The sequence below is a fragment of the Prionailurus viverrinus genome, chromosome C1, assembly GCF_022837055.1.
Source record: "Prionailurus viverrinus isolate Anna chromosome C1, UM_Priviv_1.0, whole genome shotgun sequence".
Lineage (NCBI taxonomy): Eukaryota > Metazoa > Chordata > Mammalia > Carnivora > Felidae > Prionailurus > Prionailurus viverrinus.
This window is the reverse complement of record NC_062568.1, coordinates 37,561,934-37,578,389: the sequence shown is the minus strand read 5'-3', so window position 1 is coordinate 37,578,389 and position 16,456 is coordinate 37,561,934.

The following is a 16,456-nucleotide window of genomic DNA, read 5'->3' as shown; positions in this document are numbered from 1 at the left end:
ACAACCACTGCACATTTATAGGTGTGCTTAACTGACAACCTCTAGGGGGCGTATCCAGGTACGAGTGTACAGGTGTGACTAACCAGAGTGGCAGTTCCCTCAAATGAGCAAAGAGAATACATTGTGCATACATGTGCCATTTGTATCTAGATTTATGCAAAAACACGAATTTACAGCATCGGCCTTCCAAAAAGAATGAAAGAAGTAAAATAAATCTTTTGGGAATTTTAGATGGGCTAATTGAAAATAGAGAATCCATTTAGAAACTTGGAGAAGTGTACATCAAAAGAACAGGCTGCAATTTGGGCGGGAGAATGTTGTCATCACCATCCTGAGGCACGTGTCAGACTGTGGCCCAAAACTTAGTGTCAGTTTAATCTGAGAAATGAAACTTCTGGGGCGCATGGGTGGCTCAGTCGGTTGAGCGTCCGACATCAGCTCAGGTCACGATCTCGCGGTCTGTGAGTTCGAGCCCCGCGTCGGGCTCTGGGCTGATGGCTCAGAGCCTGGAACCTGCTTCCGATTCTGTGTCTCCCTCTCTCTCTGCCCCTGCCCTGTTCATGCTCTGTCTCTCTCTGTCTCAAAAATAAATAAAAAACGTTAAAAAAAATTAAAAAAAAAAGAAACTTCTACCTACAGAAAAATAAAAGACAGCCATATTATTTCTCCAGACGTATCTCCAAATATCTCCAAAATATCTCCAAAGCTGATCTAGTCACTTAATGGTAAATGGATGTTAAGTCTGGTATCTATATCCGTATCTCGGTATCTATATCAATACCTATACCCACACTTATCTATAGCTATATCAGAAAGTGAAACAAGAAAGCAAGAAAAGAAAAGAGGTAAGGAAAGTGAAACAAGAGAGCTGCCATAAATCAACAGACTCTCACTTGCTCTGAGAGAACTGATCAATGCAAGCCGCTGTACTTAACCTGTCTTTAATTTATTCAATCAGGTGCATCCCAACGCAGTGTAAATGATGACCCACTTGAAATGATAAATATGTGTTAAGCTGAAGTAGGCGTGTTTTCTCCGATTTGAAAATGGGACAGTGAAGACCAAACCACTTCAGTAGTTTGGAAATATTTTCCAATACCAAGAAAGACACTAGAATTTGTCTTTATGTTGCCAATGCTATGTTGAATTTGGTCCCTTTAGGATGGTATGACTTGGTAGCTATAAGGATGTCTAAGAGTCTAGTGTATGGAAGTGGTATTGACCCCTCTGAGTAGTTTCCAACACTGCTTCTATTCCAAGAAAACGTGTGTGTTGCAAAATTAGCACCCCACATCCCCAAAGTTAATCTACTCTATAAATTCCTTTCTGCCCACGGTAGAGAAAAAAAAACCCAAAAAACAAAGGATAGGTTTTAAAACAAATAAAGAACAAATATATGCCGGGTTCAGTATTTGAGGCCATCTAAATGGGAATTGCCTCTAACACAAATCAAATACTACAAAGCATCTCTCAAATCTTTCATCCAGCATTGTCCCTTTTCTGAACCTCAAGTCCTTTCCAATTGATGAATGTTTCTCGCCACAGTACTTTTTCGCTTTGTTTCATTGCAGAGTAAACAATTCAGAAAGACGCATGCTCCATCTTTTGAAAGATAGTTGGACCAGATACAAGCTTTGGTTGGGCCTGGAAAAGCAAAATATGAAGGTGCAGGATGGTGTGATATTTTCTTTCTGTTTTCATCAGGAATAATTTTGTCTTTGTTTTGTAAAGGAGAAAGCTCATAGAAGTGGTTCCCTTTTAATGAAAATGCAGCAAGTGGCTCACCAATTGTTTAAGATTAGAATTTAAAAAAAGGTCCCATTTATACCTTCTCTGTAGAGAAGTTTTACTCAATCCTCGAGGAGGAGCTACATGAGAAGAAGGAAGTAGACTCACATCTAGGTGGTTACTTGATATCTCCATGTGGTTGTCCTAAGTTAATTTTGTGTGGAAAAATATTAAATACTTTAAAAAGGCTAAAAAAGGCTACTGGCTATCTTCAGGGGAAAATTAGGTATTGGGTAATACATCTTTCTGATTCTTTAAGTGTCTCTATACTTTTCATTGTCCCTGTGCTTTACCATTTTGTAAGATGTGGATTCATGGTAGAAATGCAAATTATTCTTGTTGCTAGACATGCAAATGAATTTCGTCTTATCAAGCACAATTGATTTTTCTTTAGAAGGTGCATGCTATGCATCTACTAAGCAGGCTCATTTCCGCAGTCCTAATGACTGCTACATGTCTGCTTTTTTGGGGCACTCATTTGAACTGGCTTGACATCTTACGGATCCCCTCATTAATTAATGAGTTCACTAGACTGTTTGACACCTGCTCATTTCGTATTTGCATGAGAGTCATGATGTAATTAATTAATTAATTAGTTTTATAAGACCCTTTAAGACCTTGTGTCAGGATCCAGTCTGGCCCTGGGGTTCTCCCAATATCACAAGCACTGCCATTCACTATTTCATTGATGTATGCATTCAAAAACCTTAGGGACTTCTTCAGCTTCTTCCTTCTATTTTCGTCGGCTCTCCCCACTCCTATTCAAATCTATTTCCAAGTCTTTCTTTTGCGGGTGCTCCTCTTCAAATACATCAGATCCCAGCAGACAACGCGTCTAGGTTTCTGCCAGTGTGTTTCTCCAGAACGTTTCTGCACTCATGTCATGATCTCCCACACCATACTATGACGTTTATACCTTCTCTGCACAGTTTAAAAACTTTTCCGCAAGCAGTATTTTGCACAGACACCCTCATATTCAGTTTCTGGCCCCCCCATACTCTACTTTCTAAATAGATCTCCCAATCATCTACGCCGCTCCCGGTTCGTCCTTACTCTAGCTATAGTGTGGAGAAAAAGTTGATTTGGACAACTGCAGAAGGATGCTGGTCAGTTAAGAGAAGAGGGGACAGTCTTAAGTTCAGAGGAGAAGGGTGTGGCGCTCTGTGGTTCGGACTGTCACCGTAGACGTGCACGCATGGGTCAGGACTCTCGTCTCCAACTCTATTTGAATGCCATGTATTTGTGCCGAAGTGCTCGTGAGAATCGGTACATCATTTAGCACTTGCTGGAAGAACACAATTAACTAATCCACCAGTTTATGGAGCTCATGGAGTACCAGAACAAAAGCCAGGTGGCTGAGTGTACTTAGTATCACTGTAGACCGACACAAATATCCCTTATTTAATTACTTTGACAGAAACCAGAGCAACCAACACTCAGAGCACAGTGGATTGCCATCTACATTTGGCCGTGTTCTGCAGACTAACTGAATGCAGGGGCTTCTGAGAAGCACAAATAAGGAGCTTTAATTACAGTATTGCTTCAAACACCCATGAAACTTTATTGCGGTTCCTTTGAAATGAGAAAGCAGCTTTTTTTTCCTTAAAAGACGGAATTAATTTGCTCTGGATGCAAATCCTCTCCTAACCCAGCACACTATTCAAAAAGTTAGGACCAGTTCTTTGCTGTTGAAGTGTCAGCATCTTCAACAGCAAATGCGTCAGAACATTCATGCTTATATTTTTAGCCTCACGAGAAAGGAGGGAAAACAAGAGAGAACAGAAGAGTGGAAACTGAGGTTGTTACCCACTCATACCTTATACATCGAGTGTCCCTTTGGGTTAAGGCAACTAAAATGAAGTCCCTGTTCTTTTCAAATCACTTTTAAAACTGTGTCTGTGAGTTTTGTTTTTGTGTAGCGTTTGCTTGTTTGTTTGGGGAGAAACAAACAAAGACCAAATCATCCCGGACATAGGTTTTGAAAAAGCTGAGTGGTTTCTAAGCTGGCTGCACTTATAAATACTATTACTCAACAATCTTCGTGAGTGGTCTCTGAATGGGGACACCAATTCAGTAGCATGGAGGAAGATAAGGAACCAAGAAAGCGCCTTGCAAACATTTTCCTTCCAACAGACATAGGCTGGAGTTTACAGATTCACAGAAGAGGTAGTCCCTGATTACGTGAATGATTTTCTGCAATCATTCTCCATGTTTTTTCTCTGATTTTTCTCAAGCAAACTGCATATATTATGACTATGAAAGTGAACATTTTTCCTAGCAAAGCCTCCTGTGGAAAAGAATAGCACAATTACAAGTTTCTTGACTGCCTGAGAATGACAAGGTAGCGAATTAACAGAATTAATAGCTTTTGACTACTTCCCCCGTCAGTAAATAGATTAAGGCAGGACCTTCCTTCGCTTATGGTTGCGGTAGTTTCGGGGCACAAGGGTTTCCAGCCCAGGGGGCGAGTGGCAACTAAAATTCAATCCCTGTCGTGTTTGCTAAGTTGTGAAAAGAAACGATGATGGCTACTTTCTCTTTACTTTATGCAGTCTCCCAGTGGCCCTGATTAAAGCTGAGAGCTATGCTTTCCAGAGCAATTCTGAGGTCCTGGAAAATAGACCCAGTTTACGGGAGATGCCCTACAGCACTTGACCCTGAGCGAAGACCCCGCCTGAGCTTCTGTTCCTTCGTGTGCCAGCGCAATGTCGGTAATGTTTAAATTTGATTAGACTGTTTACATTTTGGCATGGCACCGATTTTTAACTTTCTGTAGGATTTGTGTCTCTTTAAATCCCACTTTGAGTTCCACATTGTGTATTTATACTTAACTAATTAATAAACCGCTAAGTAAGTGTGTTTTAATTTTGGCCAAAAGCGGTGTGGAGGACTGTGTACACAGCTGCGCTCTCTTCGTTTACATCGCCTGTGAAATCCCTGGCACTTTATCTAAAGTATCAGAAACGAGGCGGCGGTGTCTTTGTTCACCATATCTGCATTGCATGAATGTAAAGCTGATATTGCAAATTCAAGCGCGCTGTGGTAACATTATCAGAAATACGTAAGATATCAAATACGTAAGATATCAAACAACGATCGTTTTCTTTGCTTAAAACCCTAATGAAGTCCAAGTCTTAAAAATAGAATAAAGACACAAAAGTTGTTTTTGCAGCAATGCAAAGGAACAAGAATTATTGTGAAACATTACCAATTTACATAAATCCTTTTTTCTGTTTTTTTAAAAAAAAATATTTATTTATTTATTTATTTATTTATTTAGGGAGAGACAGAGAGAGAGGAAGAGGGAGAATCCCAAGCAGGCTCCACCCTGTCGCACAGAACTTGAGACACGGGGCTGATCTCTTGAACCGTAAGATCATGACCTGAGCAGAATCCAAGAGTCCTGATGCTTAACACCTAACCGACTGAGCCACCCAGGCGCCCCATAAACATTTGATTTTTGTGTTTCAGCAGGCACGTGTGCAAGCCTTGACAGATTAAGAACACTGCTTGTACACACATTTAGAATTAGAGGTGGTTTTCAGGACACGTTTAAAGGATTTTCTCTTCTGGAGGCAGCAGTCAGCCAAAGAAAGTGCATTCAGTAACACAAGCTTTTATTTTTTCCTTTTGAATATGGCTTCTTGACTTCAAGAGCTCCTTGCTACACAGATGTCAAAATGCATTGCACACGATTTCATATTACACAAAAGTGTTATTTAAGTTAATTACTGGGCTGACTCTAGACAGGGTAACCCGGAGCAAAGAAAGCTCAAATGGGCCACCAGCTACTGGCTAAATTGAAACTTTGGATGAACCTTATTTTCCTTGACATTTCTGTTTTGATATCGGTTCTTTCGCCGAACTTCCCCTCATCCCAGACTAGTCTTGGCCAGGAGATCCATCATCTCAGGCGTTTGTAGCAACGTCATCCTATTCCCAACCCTCCAAATGTTGTCCCCTAGGACTGCTAATGCCATACTGCCCCTCACAGATAGGTATCTACCTGACAATTCATTTCTGTGAAACCCAAGATATCTCTTTGCTAAACTGATAAACTAATTTCTGCTAGTGCCCACCAGCAAAATATGCCCACGATGATAACATGTACTTTAATGGTTCCCTACGGAAACAGTACTCTATTTTTCTTCCACCAAATACTTTATTACTCAAATGTTGGGGTTTTTACGGATGAGGAGAATTTTTCTGAGCTTCTCAGATCAGGTAGCATAGTTGACCAACCATATAATTATGGAGTCAAGTGCAGAAGTGAAATATTCATCTGGGAATCAAAAGACTTGGCTTCTATTCTCAGCTCCAGCACTGTGCACCTGTGAGATCTTGGAAAGACACTGAGCTTCCTGATGTTGACTCTCCTTATTTCTGTCCTATTGAGAAAATTGGATCTAGTGAATTTTTTTAATACACCCTCCAGTAGCAGTTCAGATGTGTTTCTTTGTAAGTCTGCAATTGTATAATGCTAATCCATCTCTGTAAGAAGAGGACTGAATGTAGACCATATAATCATTTTGGTCCATTCAGTTCGTTTCAAGGATCCGGGGATCACATGTTCAAATCCCCTACTTTAGGCAATCAGTATTATAAAATACCTATTTAAAGAAGACAAAACAAAGCACAGAAATGTGAAAATGTCTTTCAAACTCACACAGCTCGTAAATTTTGAACGGTGAATAGGGCTTGAGTCCTCTGATTCGTGATTCAACCAAGGTCAAAGTGAAAAAGTTATATTTTGAGCCAGATTTCCGGAGATAATTTCTCATTCTCTGTAAGAATTAACACATGTGCCTGCTTAATGATTTGTTAATGCCAAATCCTTCCACTATAAAGAACATTTAGTGGTGCTTACTATACTGTAAGCAGTTGGCTATTGTGCCTGTGAAGTGCATTGTGGCTGCTCTTACCAGCAGGCCCTGGCAATCAGATTCTTTTGAACAGATTCAGTATTTGCTTTCCCTAATTACATAGAATTTTGTACCCACAGAACAGAACTTGTTTATTACTTCTGTTCTCTTTACAGTGGTTGAGGCCAAGATTAAGAGAGAAGGAAGGAGGCGCAGGGAGGAAGGGAGGCAGAGGCAGGGAGGAAGAGAGAGAGACACAGAGAGACAGAGAGAGGAAAAGAGAGACTCTCCAAGTAAATAATAAATAGAGTGGGAAAGGTGGGCTTCACAGAGGAATGCACAGTAATGAGAAAATCAAAATGAACCTGATCACGTCACAGCTGAAATGGAAAACAGCACCGCAAAAATTATTCTTTGCATTTGTCCACATGGGCAATCATTTCGTCACCTATTCTGCGAAAAACCGTGAAAGTTTCGCAGTCAGAGATTCTCATAAAGGGTCAGGAATATGGAGGCAATACTTCTTTGTTTTTGTGTTTGTTGTTAAGGCTGGAAGCACTTGATTTAGTTAATCAGATTGTTTTCATTGTTTTAGACAAGGATCTTGTCTCAAATACTTAACAGATTGATCTCGGTTTTTTGTTTTGTTTTGTTTTGTTTTGTTTTCCTTTATTACCATTCCCTTCTTGCCTCCTAGGCCACCACACCAATATAGATACTGACATCCGATGTTGGACGTGATCTTGTAAAAATATGTATTATTTTGTTCCAATGCGTAATCCACATACTTAAGGGGTATTGTGTTCCACATCATTCTGTTTATTAATATTAATCATCATTATCTTACACGAGACCCTTTTTTTAGATCTACATAGGGTTTTGTATGTATCCGGCCCGGTATCCTTTCACTCAGCACAGTGTGCATGCGCTACTCTCGTCCACCCACTTCTCCGGAGACGGACACCCGGGTCGTTTCCAGCTCTGTAGCACCACGAACAGCGCTTCATTGAGCACCATCTTGCGTGCGCCTTACAGACTGGGTGGCGGGGGGGGGGGGGGGGGGGGTAGAATTCGTTTGGGGTATAAAGCCAAAGCAGAGTCGCTGCTGGACAGCATGTCCCCAACCCCGCTTCCTCGTCTTGGCTACACACATCCCACCAATGGGGTGTGAGGATTTGCATGCGCATGTCTCCAAGAACTCTTGACTTGATGCAACTTTCTATTTATGGACAGCCTGAGCGATTGAAACGTGCCTATTCTTCTCCTAATCTGCGTAACTCTTAACAAATTTGAACATCTCTAGGCTCGTCTTTTGAGTTTCATTTTTAAAAATTACGCTTGTTGATTTGCGAATGTGCTGTGTCTCTTCTAGTCATTAGTCTCTTATTGAATTTAGACATTTCACATCTCTTCTCCCGATGTATCATTATCTTTTAAATCTGGCTGTTGTATACATCTCATTCCCCGAATGTATGTGTTCATATGTGATGACTAAACTTTTAGGGAGAAATGGGGATAGTTTATATACGAAAAATAGGTCCTCCTAGGGGGGATTTGACAGAGATGCTGACCAGTTGTGTTAGCGGTCCAAAGTCATTAAAACATGTCAGAAAATTGGAGAACCCCAGATGAGAGCCCCCTGTCAAGAAAATGATCACAAACACTGAATTTTCACATACAATTAAATTCATCAAGATTTTTTATTAGTGCTTTTGAAGTGTTTTCACACTTCTAATTAATGTTTTCCTACATTTTTGTATCTTGGATATAAAATGTTTATATTTTACCTACATTTTAATCTTATAATTTTAGTTATACGTGTAAAAATCTTATGTTAAGGCATATGAAATCTGTAACTCGGGTCGAATCCAATTTTGCATGTAATATTAAATGAGAATTTACTTTTGTTTTTTCTCTCAATAGTGAACCAATTTCCACAACACTACCCAATTCAACCATCCATTATTCCCCATGGATTTGTGTTGCCCCCGCTAGTAGAGATGAAGGTCCTAAAAAGCCACGGAAGTGAGCTCTTTACTTCCTCTGACCGTTTTGTTTTCTTCCACTGGAATTCTCTTTGTCTTCCCAGGAAAGATGTAGTGTACTGCAAATATGTTTCTGCAAGCTATATTCAGTTTGCTAATAAAATTCAAAGATGGCAGGGAACTTGAACAAAAACACCTCTGAGTAGTTGTATGCTACACATTCAGGAGTCTGGGTGGGCCAAAGCCCAATTTATGTGTGTCATTCACATAAATTTAAAATTACTTGTCAGAGGACATCGTCTGCACCCTCGGCACCTTTTCAACACTGCCTCCACTAGAGGGGAGTCACTCAAGCAGCTTCATTTCGGAGTTGTTTTTACAGTCACGTATATTCATAAACAAGGGAAGTGAATCTATTGAATTATTCAGGAGAACAACAGAAAGAGGACCTGATTTGGGCATAGAGCACTGTCCTTTGTTTTGAAAAAAGTGGTGAAGATCATCACGGCGTCAAAGGGATTAAGAGGACAGATAACAGGGGGAGAGGATTATCTCATTCTCCTTTCTTCCTGGGCTGGGTTCACCTTATCAGCTCAGCATCAGTGGCAGCAGGAGAGGTTTTATAGGCTGTTTCTCTTCACTATTTATAGAGGTGTGGTGCCTGGAGCATTTCATGATCATTTTTATTTGCACCAGTCAACCCTCATTAGCCTACTTTCCTAGGACAATAGAATTATAAAATCACTATGTCAGTCTGCCCTATCCTTTTCAACTAATAACTTTTGATCCCAGAGGCTAATTTCAGCCAGAACTGGCAGAGTGGCAAAGGGTTTATCAGTTCTGTAAAAAACAAAGGCACTCACTGGAAAATGTGGAAGCCCTCACACGTCGACCCATGCATAGACCTAACAGAAGTAGGCTTAGCTAAAAGGCCTGAAGTGTGCAAATCGATTACATACAAATTTGCCCGGTGAACTTAAAAATCACCTAATTTCAGCACAGGGTGTTCGATTGAAATAGTCCATTTGAAATATTTTTAATAAAACCCAGGTCCCGGAGCCTGCTCACATAATAATCCAGAAAAAGTTTTATTAGTTAATAAATATAAAATCTTTTTTAGCATGCATTGTAACCTACTTCAGTTTTCTCATTAACCTGAATCATATATCCCAAATGTTTAAAAAATTATTATTAAAATGTAAAAAGAGATGATATATAAAATCATAATTCAGTGTTATTTTATCTATTTCACAGACTACTAACTTTAAAAATCAACAGTGAATACTAATTCCCTTCCTAGTGACTTTTTCACATGTATTGACTCCCTCTTGCACCACATTTTCTAAAACAAATATTCTTTTTGTTTATGAACGTAAGTTTATAATGATTCTGACAAGCTTTTCCTATGTTTTCTTGTTTTCTGCAATTTGTGATGAGTCACCCTCAAATAACCCTGAGTGCTTTTTTAGTATATACTCCTGAACTTCTGATATTTCTGTGTCTTTGTTCTTTATGGTTTTGCTTCTGTCATTGGATTATTTGAAAATTATGTTTTCACATGCAGTAATCACATCAGTAATCATTCAATAATTTTCCATGCAAAGCAATGATATTTTAACTGAGCCATGTCTCCCACACAACAGTGCTAATGTTAAGAATTTGTAAATATATTTATATTTATATATGTATATACACACATTCATATTATATATTCATTATATGTATTCATTATATATATACGCATATACGTATATGTGTGTGTGTGTGCGTGTATATATATATATATATATATATATATATATAAAGTTTATTTATTTATTTTGATAGACAGAGACAGCATGAATAGGGGAGGGGCAGAGAAAGAAGGAGATAGAGAATTCCAAGCAGGCTTCGCACTGTCAGCGCAGAGCCGGAAGTGGGACTCAATCTCACAACCATGAGATCATGACCTGAGCTGAAATCAAGAGTCGTATGCTTAACCCACTGAGCCACCCAGGCACCAAAAGAATTTATACTTTTAAGGACATTTATGTGTTGTCTTTCTGATTCGGTTTGTGCTTCACTTTATGAATATATTTGCTCTTAATTGTACTTTTTGTTTATGAAACAGGAGATTTTAACTGACTCAGGGGCTCTATGTATATATCTATATCTATCTATCTATCTATCTATCATCTATCTATCTATCTAGTGGAGATGGGCATAATTCAGAAAGAGTTGGGCTAATGTACATATTTTGCGTGTGAGCAGAAGGTTCTCCTGGAGGGTGGCGATGGAAATGCTGGCCAGTTGAGTTATAGTTTCAAAGTTGTTAAAGCACGTCAGATGGCTGATAGCCTCTGTCAGAGCCAGGTGCCAGGAAAAGGTCATGAAACTGCTAAAAGAGAATTCAACAAGAGAACAGAAGGAATGCCTTCACCAAAGACTGGGGTCAAAATGAAGCTATAGTCCTCGGTCTGCAGTACCCCCTGAGACCCAAGTTCTTCATGACCTGAGCTTCCTGACCCTGCAGGAGTTATCTTTGGGGAATGACTATGTTGTGGTACTGACATTAGTGTTATAATAAGCACATGGAGAGAAGTATCATCGCTTGCTCGTGAAGAGTTCCTGCGTCTCCATTAAGGAATCAGTCCCGGCAGGACTGGTAGCAGCCAAACAAGAGTCATAGAGGTTTTGTCCTCAGGAATCCACCAGGTAGCGTCACAGTGCTGTGCTTTCACTAGTGGCATGGGACTGGAACATCTCTTAAGAAAGAGCAGGGATTTTTGTTTGTTTTTACTGGTTTTGCAATTCGATGGGAGAGGAGATAGGTTTCTCCAACTTTTGTTGGCCAGGCAAGAATAACTGGGAATGCTCTTTGGATAATGTAAGCACTCCTTAGAACGCTTTTTCACTCTTTCCTTTTGCACCTTCCTTTCCTCCCTCCCTCCCTCCCTTTCTTCCTTCTGGTTTTGTAATTTTCTTTGCCTTTAGAAAAAAAGTCCTCATGGAGGCAGTCTAAATTAGATTGCAATATTTTCATAAATTTGTAAATTTTGGTGTATATATTTGGTTCTTCGATTATGTAGCATTGTGTTTAAAAGAGCTTAAATAATGCATTAACATTGTACTAATTCTCTATTAGCTAACTTGTTTTATTCCATATGTGTTTTTCTGACATTCCTTAGTGTTGATATATTTAGACGTAGTGTGTTCATTTTAACTGCCATATCACATGACTTTAAAAGCTGTCATTTTTTTGGTCAATTTTCAGACTTAGAAACAGTTAAGTAATTTACTTATTTCTTTTTCCCACTATGACAGACAATGCTGCCATGAACCTTTTTTGCACACATTTCCTTAAACCCAGTGTTATGGAGTTTCTCCAAGGTGGATATGCAGGAGTGTAAGTGCTTTGCCAAGGGTAGGGACCCTTCAAGTTTCTAGGCATTACTGAATTGCTTTTCTGTTCATATTCTTTACTCTATTTTTAAAATCAGGCTTTGGCTTTAAAAAATTTTTTTTTTCAACGTTTTTTATTTTATTTTTGGGACAGAGAGAGACAGAGCATGAACAGGGGAGGGGCAGAGAGAGAGGGAGACACAGAATTGGAAACAGGCTCCAGGCTCTGAGCCATCAGCCCAGAGCCCGACGCGGGGCTCGAACTCCCGGACCGCGAGATCGTGACCTGGCTGAAGTCGGACGCCCAACCGACTGCGCCACCCAGGCGCCCCAGGCTTTGGCTTTTTAAAACAGCCCCTACAATGATCCATATCTTCCAATATTTACACTCTTGTGTAGTCTTCTACACTAACTTGTCAGATAAGAAGATAAGACAAGAGCTGGTCCTCATGATAAGATGTGTTTGTGTGTTTGTTTGTTTTTTCCACCTGTCACACTTTTTTGGTGCACACCTCTTGGAGCCCTGACCTGCCATGCAAGTATTGGACTACGCTGAGGCTGTCATGCAAGAACCAGCATGTAGAGAGTCTACACGGGGAGATCCTGAAATTACATGAAGAAAAATGCGCACGGAACATGCAGCAGAAACAAATCATCCCTGTCAGACACTACGTGTAGTGGGAATTAGTCGGCAAAATGAATAAACTTTGTGGCTTTAGATCATTTTGTTTTGGGGGGCACCTGGGTGGCTCAGCTAGTTGAACATCTCATCCTTCGTTTCGGCTCAGGTCATGATCTCGCAGTTTGTGAGTTCGAGCCCTGTGTTGGGCTCTACACCGACAGTGTGGAGCCTGCTTAGGATTCTCTCTCTCCCTCTCTGCCTACCCCTCCCCTGCTCCTGCTCTCTTTCTCTCTCTCAAAATACATAAACTTAAAAAAATCATTTTGTTTTGGTGCGGTTTCTTGAATGGTAATGTATAAATGAAACTGTATGTCTCTGTCTTTCATCTATCATCTATGTACCTCTTTATCCAGCTATCTACATAAATTCAAGTACACATCCATGTTCTGGATACTTATCTTTTATTATTTGTATGAATGCAAATTTCTTCAATATGATTTTTTTCACTTTTTTTTAAAAAAATTTTTTTAACATTTATTTATTTTTGAGACAGAGAGAGACAGAGCATGAACAGGGGAGGGACAGAGAGAGAGGGAGACACAGAATCTGAAACAGGCTCCAGGCTCTGAGCTGTCAGCACAGAGCCCGATGTGGGGCTCGAACTCACGGACCATGAGATCATGACCTGAGCTGAAGTCAGACGCCCAACCGACCAAGCCACCCAGGCACCCCTGATTTTTTTCACTTTGAAAAATCTTTTCAAGCTTCACATAGTGTTTTCATTCTATATAAGTTGTTTTTTTTCTTTATGGTTTTTAGTTTTCATGTTATTTTTAATTTTTTTTTTTTTAATTCCAGCATAGTGAACATGCAGTGTTAGGTTAGTTTCAGGTGTACAATATAGTGATTCAACAATTCTCTACATTATTCAGTGCTCATCTGATAAGTATGCTTAAAAAATTTTTTTAACGTTTATTTATTCTTGAGGGAGGGAGAGACAGACTGTGGGTTGGGGAGGGGCAGAGAGGGAGGGAGGCACGGAATCTGACACAGGCTTCAGGCTCCGAGCTGTCAGCACAGAGCCCTAGTCGGGGCTTGAACCCACACGCATTGAGATCATGACCTGAGCTGAGGTCAGGTGCTTAACCCACTGGGCCGCTCAGGTGCCCCTGATAGGTGTATTTTTTAATCCTCTACCTATTTCACCCATCCCTCCACCCACCTCCCCTCTGATAACCATCGGTTTGTTCTCTGCAGTTAGGAGTTTGTTTCTTGGTCTGTCTCTCTCTCCTTTTTGTATTCTTTTGCTCCTTTATTTCTTAAATTCCACACATGCAGGAAGTCGTATGGTATTTGCCTTTCTCTGGCTTATTGCAATTAGTATTATACTGCCTTGATTCATTCATGTTGTTGCAAACAACAAAATTTAATCCTTTTTTGTGGCCAAATAATATTCTATACACCCCTTCTTCTTTATCCATTCATCTATCGATGGACACTTGGGCTGCTTTCCTAATTTGGCTATTGCAAATAATGCTGCAAGAAACAGAGGGGTGCATTTATTCCTTTGAATTAGTGTTTCTGTATTTTGGGGGGTAAATACCCAGTATTTAGTAGTGCAATTACTAGAATGTAGGGTGGTTCTGTTTTTAACTTTTTTGAGGAATCTCTATACTCTTTGCCCAAGTGGCGGCACCAGTTTGCGCTCCCTCCAACAGTGCACAAGGGTTCCTATTTCTCCACCTTCTCACCAACACCTGTTGTGTGTGTGTGTGTGTGTGTGTGTGTGTGTGTGTGTTACCATTCTGGCAGGTGTGGGGTTACATCTCATTGTAGTTTTGATTTGTAGTTCCCTGATGATGAGTGAAGTTGCATACTTTTTCATATGTCTGTTGGCCATCTGTATGTCCTCTTTGAAGAAATGTCTATTCATGTCTTCTATCCATTTTAAAAATTGGATTATATGTTTTTTTTGCTGTTGCGTTGTCTAAGTTCTTTATATATTTTGGATACTAACCCTTTATCAGATGTGATTTGCAAATACCTTCTCCTATTCTGTAGGTCGCCTTTGAGGTCGCTTTGATTGTTTCTTTCACTGTGCGGAAGTTTTTTATTTTGATGTAGTCCCAATAGTTTATCTTTGCTCTTGTTTCCTTTGTTTTAGGAGACATATCTAGAAAGTTGCTATGTCTGATGTCAGAGATATCGCTGCCTGTGCTCTCTTCCAGGATTTTTATAGTTCCATGTCTCATATTTAGGTCCTTCATCCATTTTGAATTTATCTTTGTGTGGAAAGTTGAATTGCATAACCTTCAAAGTCCTTCTAATTTTAAAGTTCTAGGTAGTAAAACTAGTTGTGCAAACTAATGTTTGAGTGTAATTTCTGATCTAAAATGGACTTCTTGGAAATAAGTCTCCTCAACCCTCAAAAAACATGCTTGTGCAATAATTTAAATGAATCTGGTCTTGAGATTTCAGAAATCATATGTATTTTAAAGCAATGTTTGAAATATGATTCTGATTATTCATAACATTGGTTTAAGGTTATCATAAATAATTTTGTGATCATTATTACTTTATACAGAGCACCTTCATCCCTTAGGACATTGCAAATTATTATAGAGATAGAAAAAGGAAATACATGTTTTGATCGGCTGAGAAACAGATACTGTGTTAAATGTTTGGTTAATCCTTCCAGTCTTACTTTGAAGTATGACCAAACCCACTTCAAGATAATAAAAGTTGCTCAGGAAAGTTCAGCAATTTTCTCAAAGTTTTCCAGTTAGAAAGGGCCAGAAATAACATTCAAACGTTAGTTTGCATAACTCGTTTTAATATACAGAACTTTAAAATTAGAAGGGACTGTAAATGTCATGGAATTCAATTTTCTACTTCTCAGTCCTGGAATGCCTTTTGTGATACCTGTCACTGATGGTCATGAAGTCTTCCCAGTAAACTCTCCACCTCAAGAAAAAATAAAATCTTCCCCCCAACCTTGGTATTTTCAAAAATCCCTGTTGTAAAGATCCATATAAACAAAGGATCTTTATAGATCGGAAAGCCCAGCATTGTAGATAATTCATCTCGGTCATTAATTTATAAGTTTACTGGAATTCTAATAAAAATCCTAACAGTTCTTTTTCACAGATGTTGACTAGCTGTCCGATTTCATAGTACAAGGAAAGAAGTTTATGTAAGCAGTCAAGAAAAAAACATACAAGAACATAACTAATAGAACTAAGAACTAAGAAGATAACTACCAAATATAAGGATTCTATTAACAGACTGCTTAAGACATTTACAACAGTGTGGTTTGGGCAACCAATAAGATCCAATAAGGAAAATCTATGAGCCTTTGTCTGTGTATCTGCTTCATGTACATCAAACTTTTCACCTTCGCAGAGCTGTTTTCTTTACCCTTTTTCTCACACTCTTTCTCCATATCCTTTATCTATCATCTACTATCTATCATCTATTTATCTATCTATATCTATATCTATCTATCTATCTATAAATCTATGTATCTATCTGTTATCTATCTATCATCTATCTATAAATCTATCTATCCATCTATCATCTTTTTTTTTTAATTTTTTTTTCAACGTTTATTTATTTTTGGGACAGAGAGAGACAGAGCATGAACGGGGGAGGGGCAGAGAGAGAGGGAGACACAGAATCGGAAACAGACTCCAGGCTCTGAGCCATCAGCCCAGAGCCCGACGCAGGGGCCGAACCCACGGACCGCGAGATCGTGACCTGGCTGAAGTCGGACACTTAACCGACTGCACCACCCAGGCGCCCCTCCATCTATCATCTTA